Source organism: Myotis brandtii, unplaced genomic scaffold, assembly GCF_000412655.1.
Source record: "Myotis brandtii unplaced genomic scaffold, ASM41265v1 scaffold274, whole genome shotgun sequence".
NCBI lineage: Eukaryota > Metazoa > Chordata > Mammalia > Chiroptera > Vespertilionidae > Myotis > Myotis brandtii.
This window is the reverse complement of record NW_005360425.1, coordinates 5,278,928-5,285,976: the sequence shown is the minus strand read 5'-3', so window position 1 is coordinate 5,285,976 and position 7,049 is coordinate 5,278,928.

The window sequence follows — 7,049 nt, the reverse complement described above, 5'->3', positions numbered from 1 at the left end:
TGAGGAGGGGATAGGTTTGTGGTTTGTGTAGGTAGGGTTATTGGAGTCTAAGCAAGGTGAGAAAGGAGGGGCACCCAGGTAGGTGGTGCTGGCAATGAGAGATTGGTTACCATACCAATCTGGGTAGGTGGGATATTGAAGATAATGGAAGCTAGCAGAGAATGAAATTACAAATACGGAAAAGGAAAAAAAAACAGAATGAACCCTGCAGAGTTAAGGTATTGGTATAAACTAAGTAAATACAGATTTCAATGTAAGTAAATATATATGCCAATATGTGTCCATGCAGGGAATATATGTTTTCCCTAGCTCAGCCCACAAAGAGGTCTTCATTCTCCAATAAAAGAAACCAGAGCCCCTTGGAGAAATGGGTGATCCCAGGGCTAGGCAGGGAAAATACAAGAAAAACCATTTTGTTCCAGAAAGAAGGAAGTACTCAAAGAACAATAGGAACGTGTCAAAAGTACATAAAACCACTATTCAAATCTGGGACAATTTGAGAATCAAAATATGTGATGACAGCCCTGGCGGGGTAGCTTGGTTGGAGTGTTATTTTTCAATCCTCAGGTAAGGATTTAAAAAAAAAAAAATGTGTATGTGATGAAAGCATTAGATTATGGCTCATTGAATAAAATAGGAATCCATGAATCTGTATTAATATAAATAAGTGAATCAGTTGAACGTTTGGTGAGGAAAGGGATACATATTAATTACAAAAGGAGAAAGTACACTGGAGAAGCTTGGCAGGCAGTAACTTGGATTAAAGCAATTTGACATGAGCCCTGACCGGTTTGGCTCAGTGGATAGAGCGTGGGCCTGCGGACTGAACGGTCCCAGGTTCCATTCCAGTCAAGGGCATGTACCTTGGTTGCGGGCACATCCCCAGTAGGAGGTGTGCAAGAGGCAGCTGATTGATGTTTCTCTCTCATCGATTTTTCTAACTCTCTATCCCACTCCCTTCCCCTCTGTAAAAAAAAATCAAAATATATATTTTTAAAAAATTAGACATTGTACAGAATAATCCCCACCATGTCAAGGTTGTGAAAGTGAAGGAAATACTGAAGAAGTGTTCCAGGTAGACTACAGAGACAATGTAACATGTAATTCTAAACTGGATCCTGTTATTAAGGGCCTTATTGAGACAATTGGTAAAGTTAAATGGAATCTAAGTATTCTACGGCAGTTATATATCAATGTTAAAGTTGAAAATTATTAAAAACCAAAACCCAATAAAGTCCCAAATGTGTAGAACAGAGGCTGACCTCAGACGTAAAAGTCAATAGCTAGTGCTGTTAGCTATCACAATCCCATGTCTAGTGTTGGGACTTAACATATTTCCCCATAAAAACAGTAAATGGTAGTGATGAGGCTAAGGCTCTGAGTATTGCTAGTAGTGTATGTTGCTCAAGGGATAGGGAAAATGTTCCCAGTTCCATTTGGGGAGACAGGCTAGGTAAGCACTGTCCAATAGAATACTCTGCAATAATGGCAAAGTTCCGTTGTGCATTGTCCAATACGCTAGCCTCTAGCCCAGGGGTGGGCAAACTTTTTGACTCGAGGGCCACAATGGGTTCTTAAACTGGACCGGAGGGCCGGAACAAAAGCATGGATGGAGTGTTTGTGTGAACTAATATAAATTCAAAGTAAACATCATTACATAAAAGGGTACGGTCTTTTTTTTTTTTTAGTTTTATTCATTTCAAACGGGCCGGATCCGGCCCGCGGGCCGTAGTTTGCCCACCGCTGCTAGCCATATGTGGGTTTTTCCGTTGTGCATTGTCCAACATGCTAGTCACTAGCCATATGTGGGTTTTGAGCACTTGAAATGTGGCTAATGTGATTAAGGTACTGAGTTTTAAGATTTATTTCATTATAATTAAATAAAATTTGAATTAATTTATATTCAAATAGTCTTGTGGCTGGTGGTTACCATATTAGACAGTGGAGGTCTAGCATTTGCAAACACAACCACTTGAGTGGTAACTGAGAGAAGCAGGCCCAGTAGGCATTGGGAAACTGCTTCTGCACTGTAGTCAGCTACTGCTATGTGAGAATGCTTATCCAGTGTTGCTTGATCACTTGTTAAGGAGCTAGAAATCCAAGTTTTAGATGAAATTTAATTTTCAAATGAGGACAAATAACTTTTAAAGCTTTAGGCCAAATTAAACACATCTATGGATTGCAACCACTGGTGCACGTGAGAAAAACCTATATGCAAATATTTATACACCAAAGAAAGTGAGCCATGCCAAAAATGAGTGCCTTGTGCTTCAGAAGTAATCAGCAGACTGATACTCAGTATAGACAACAAGACTAAGGAAAGCTTCATAGAGGAACATATGACAATGGAGCTGAGAATCTGAAGGATTTATGTTTGCAAAAATGGGGCAAAGAGCCACTTGAACCTAGGTGCTCTTTCAACCTATTGTCCTAGCTAGAGGGATGGCCAGCATTTCCCAGCCATTTCTGACTTAAAACCCATTTCATGGTGATCTCACAAATACCTTTACAAATGGCGACATTATATTTGTTGTATGTAATCTGATGATTTTCAAACATCTTTAATTTCCAAAGAGAGCAAAGCTGAAATTTTGTAGTACACATCCTTAATTCATTACTCAGATCTTAGTGTTCCCTAAAATGTTACTAGTTTTATCAGGAGGGAATTACCCAGAGGAAGAGCTCCCGAATTCTGCTTAGAGGGTGCTTGAGTCTGTTGCTGAGTACTAAGCTGCCAATGAGGAGGGTGAAACTCCATGTATCCAGACAAAGAACCACTGGATAGCTATAAACACAGTAATTCCCAAAGTTAACAGAGGACTGGGAGATGTTTGAATTTTGACCAGCTAACATGGGGAGTTCCTGTTGAATTTTTTGAACACCTGGAATACTGAACTTGAACTCCAGAAGGGGACACCTCAGCATAAAGCTAAAACTCGCCGTGGAGAGGCTACTTACAAATCTTAAAAAGGAGCCATGAAAGGATCAAGCTGATTAACAAAAAAACCTGACTGCTTGCCAGAACAAAGTTCAAGACATTTTAGCCCGGCTGGTGTGGTTCAGTGGTTGAGTGTTGATCCATGAACCAGGAGGTCATGGTTTGATTCCCAGTCAGGGCACAAGCCTGGGTTGATTCTCTCTCACTGATGTCTCTCTCTCTCTCTCTCCCTTTCCCTTCCTTTCTGAAAAAAAAAAAAAAAAAAAAATTTTTTTAAAAAGACATTTTAAAGGAAGACAACAAAATTTAGCATTCAACAATGTAAATTTCATAGCACTAAGAATTCAATTAAAAATTGCTAGATAGCCCTAACTGGTTTGGCTCAGTGGATAGAGCATCGGCCTGAGGACCAAAGGGTCCCAGGTTCGATTCCAATCAAGGGCACATGCCTGGGTTGCGGACTCGATCCCCAGTGGGGGGCATGCAGGAGGCAGCCAATCAATGATTATCTCTTATCATTGATGTTTCTATCTCTCCCTCTCCCTTCCTCTCTGAAAGCAATAAAAATACATTTTTAAAAAATTGCTAGACATGCAAAGATGCAGGTAAATGTGACCAAGAAAAAACAGTCAATAAAAACAGACCCACCCTATCCAGTTTGGCTCAGTGGATAGAGCGTCGGCCTGCGGACTGAAGGGTCCCAGGTTTGATTCCGGTCAAGGGCATGTACCTTGGTTGTGGGCACATCCCCAGTAGGGGGTGTGCAGGAGGCAGCTGATCGATGTTTTCTCTCATCGATGTTTCTAACTCTCTATTCCTTCCCCTTCCTCTCTGTAAAAAATCAATAAAATATATTTTTAAAAAAAACAGACCCAGAATGACAGAGATGATAAAATAGTATACAAGGACTATGAAATTGCTATTATAGCCCTAGCTGGTTTGGCTCAGTGAATAGAGTGTCAGCCTGTGGACTGAAGGGTCCTGGGTTTGATTCTGGTCAAGGGCATATGCAGGGGTTATGGGCATGATCCCTGTTGGAGGCGTGCAGGAGGCAGCCAATGATTCTCTCTCATCATTGATGTTTCTATCTCTCCCTCTCTGAAATCATTAAAAAATATTTTTAAAAAAGAAATTGCTATTATAAATATACTGAAGAATTTAATGGAAATCAACATAATGAGAGAATTGGAAAATATAAAAATGAATCAAATAGACTATATGGAGCTTAAAAATACAACATGTGAAGAAAAAACCCCCCAACAATTATCTGCCCTGGCTGTGTGGCTCGGTTGGAGCATCATCCTGTACCTCAAAAGATACATAGGTTGTGGGTTTGATTCCTGGTTGGAGCATGTATGGGAGACAACCAATTGATGTTTCTCCCTCTCTAAAAATAAAACATATACTCAAGTGAAGAATTTAAAAATAATAATAAAATAAAAATACAGTGGCCTTGCTGTGCACCGGAGCCCAAAGACCCACCATGATGTGTGGGCAGAGCAGGTGCTGGGGGCCAGCCCCAGTGGTCCAGGGGTTCCCAAAGGTGTGGACGGAGTCGGCGAAGAATGTTTTACACAGAGACAGCGTTCAGAACTCTCTAGCTTTCCTTAGTCTCCGTGGATCTTCCCTGTGCCTGGCTGAGGCCACAGAGAAAGATCCCAAGGCAAGCTGAGCCTTTATTTTATAGTGAGCGGTAAACAAGGTAGTGGTTTCCATAGTTACACAGTTCTTGTAAGTTTCACTTGTTTACCCTGTTCTTGTAAGTTTCACTTGTTTACCCTGTTCTTGTAAGTTTCACTTGTTTACCCTGTTCTTGTAAGTTTCACTTGTTTACCCTGTTCTTGTAAGTTTCACTTGTTTACCCTGTTCTTGTAAGTTTCACTTGTTTTTGTTCTTGTTGCACTTCCCTCAGCCCATTAGCTTCCCGAGTAAGATCTAGGGAGCGTCATAAGGTTAAGCCTAAATATGCTAAGAGGACTGTGCCCTCTAAGCTGGGAATTGTTTATGACTTTGCCCACAGGTCAGTCCGAGGCTTAACCCTATATCAGCTCCCCACATCTCACCCTTCTTTTATTTCTTAAGCTACCATAATGACAGTAAAATTTAAGCATCAAACTTAAGCATCAAGAACAAAACTCTGGCTATTAAAACAATAACAAAACAATGCCAATGCAAAACCCAAAACATTTTAAAACTTATGCATAACATTTCAAGAACAAAAAATGTTTTAAGTCCCAATTTCAACATCCAACAGTTCTGAGTCCAAGTTTCAATGTCCGACAGTTCCTTATGTGTACATGTCAGCAATGATATTTCAGTTCTGGATGGTGGACAAATGGTGGCAATGCAGGTCCGACCCTCTCTGGTTTGATCCTGGGCAACCTGCAGCGACGCACAGCTGCTGACTGCTAGCATGGCAAAGTGTCGTCAGCGTCCTCCATCTCTGGATTGTTTTTCCTCTTGTCTTCATGGCTGGAGCATTCCTGATAATTCCTCTGTTGCAGGAATCCACATGGTCTTGAAGTTGTTTTCTGAAAATATCCAAACATATTCTCGACCGAAGGTTAATAAAGGGAATTTTACTTGGGGTCCTTTTTATATTTGCCCAAATGATTTTCCGTTGGCTTATTTTGACACCATGTGTGTTTTCCTGGGTGTCTTGCTGTTAGCAAGCAGGAATGGAGGCAAGAGGCCTCTTAAAGCAGAGGGGAGCCGAGGTGTGGACCTGAGGAGAGGAAGGTAGCCCAACTGGAGCCTACAGGGGTTTAGGTTTTGAAGAGCTTGCCTTGTGAAATTATCAGCTGGGACACTGCTAACTTCTGATACTGCTGCGGCCGAGAGTTCATGGACACCTGCCAGCAAAGGTACCCTCTTATTTCTAAGCAGAGCGCCTGGCAGGATGTCCCTGCAGCATGTGGAGGAAAGAGCAGAGGGCTCAGATCCTAGAGGCTGCCAACAAGTCCTGGCCACCCTGTCCCAGCTTGTGTCCTGAAGGGACCTCTATATCTCTGGGGCTTAACTCTTGCAACCTCTCTGCAGGGTCATACAGCGACATAGCCACAGTGACAAATGCACAGAGGGCCCTGGAGCCTCCTGGGTTCGTGAAAATGGGGCCCACACACATCAACTGCAGAGACCGTCCTGATTCCCCATCCGGTCTGTTCCATTCTGGTGGCAGGGATGACCCTTACCTTCTGCAGTAACAGGAACGGGACAGCAGATGGCGACAGTCTCTGCCGCCTCCTCCCAAGGCAGGCAGCTGGGCTGGGCTGGGTGGAAACCACACCCGGTTAACCTTTAGAAGGGGTAAGTGGGGGCTGAAGGAGAGCTTTGGGGCCAGGTGGGCATCCAGCTGCCCTGGGAGGCCTGTCCCGCCTGCCACTCTGCAGACAGGTCCTCTCTGGTGGTCACGCTGCTCAGGCCGAGCCCTCCAGGAGCTGGACGGCAGCACAGACTCGGTACTCAAGGCGTTTTGGGGCGGGGAAGAGGGGCAGGTGGAGTGCCCACCTGGTGTCTGCACCCCTCTGTCCAAGAGGTCAGCCCACCGGCCCCTCCCAGGCTGGTTTGAGAACCCTGGGGCTGCAGGCAGGGCCAGGGGAACTAGTGACAGGCTGGAGCTCGGGCTCAGCAGGTCCCTGAAGCTGCAGGGGTGCTCTGAATGGGGCTCCAGGGGATAAGAGATGCTGCCACCGAGGCGGGGTGGCATCGGGGACTTGGACCAGGCGGCACAGGGGCAGAGCAAATGCAGGAAGTCAGCCGGTTTGCAGACCCCGAATCAATTTCTTTTCAAGGTAAAACAAAATCTGCCAGGGGAGTCAGGTGGCGGAAACCAGACACAGGAAAAATAATTCCAGTAAAATTAAATTTAAAACTGTATCCGAGGCGGGATGGCCGGTAGCAGCCGGGACCGAAGCGCCGGGATCCGTGCTCAGGAAGAAACCCCAGAGGTGAGATGGGCGCTATGGGCCCATGTTCCCGCCCTGTGGCCAGGTGCCGCGTTAGAGTTAAACCCGGCGCGGGGGCAGCCAAGCCCGGGAATGCAGGGACCGCGTGTCCTGTCCGCCATTCCGCGGGCAGCCCAGGCCTTGTGGCCCGTCCAGCCGCCCCGAGC